Raw genomic sequence first — 323 nt, 5'->3', positions numbered from 1 at the left:
TGACGATTACACAAACCAGCGAATGAAATTTTAAACTGGTACAACGTTTAAATAAACACAAAGTAACATCTTTGCCGACACATGAAAAAATGGAAGATACTATTTGAAGTGTAATTTATGCATGCACATGGGTTACCGTGTTAAAACGTAATCCCGTAGTCGTAAAACGGGGTTGAGTGCGCATGTGCAATGCAGCCACTTTCTGTCGCGTATTTATGCCGACATGAATAATGCACAGCTATCCTGATATGCAAACGCTTTTTAAAGGCTCAAAGATAAAAATTAAAGGGAAAACAAATTACTTAATTCATGGCACTTTATGC

This window comes from Hippichthys cyanospilos, chromosome 1 (assembly GCF_059441005.1).
Source record: "Hippichthys cyanospilos isolate Australia breed blue-spotted pipefish chromosome 1, RoL_Hcya_1.0, whole genome shotgun sequence".
Classification (NCBI taxonomy): Eukaryota; Metazoa; Chordata; class Actinopteri; order Syngnathiformes; family Syngnathidae; genus Hippichthys; species Hippichthys cyanospilos.
The sequence above is the reverse complement of the archived record's forward strand: the minus strand, read 5'-3'. Positions refer to the sequence as shown.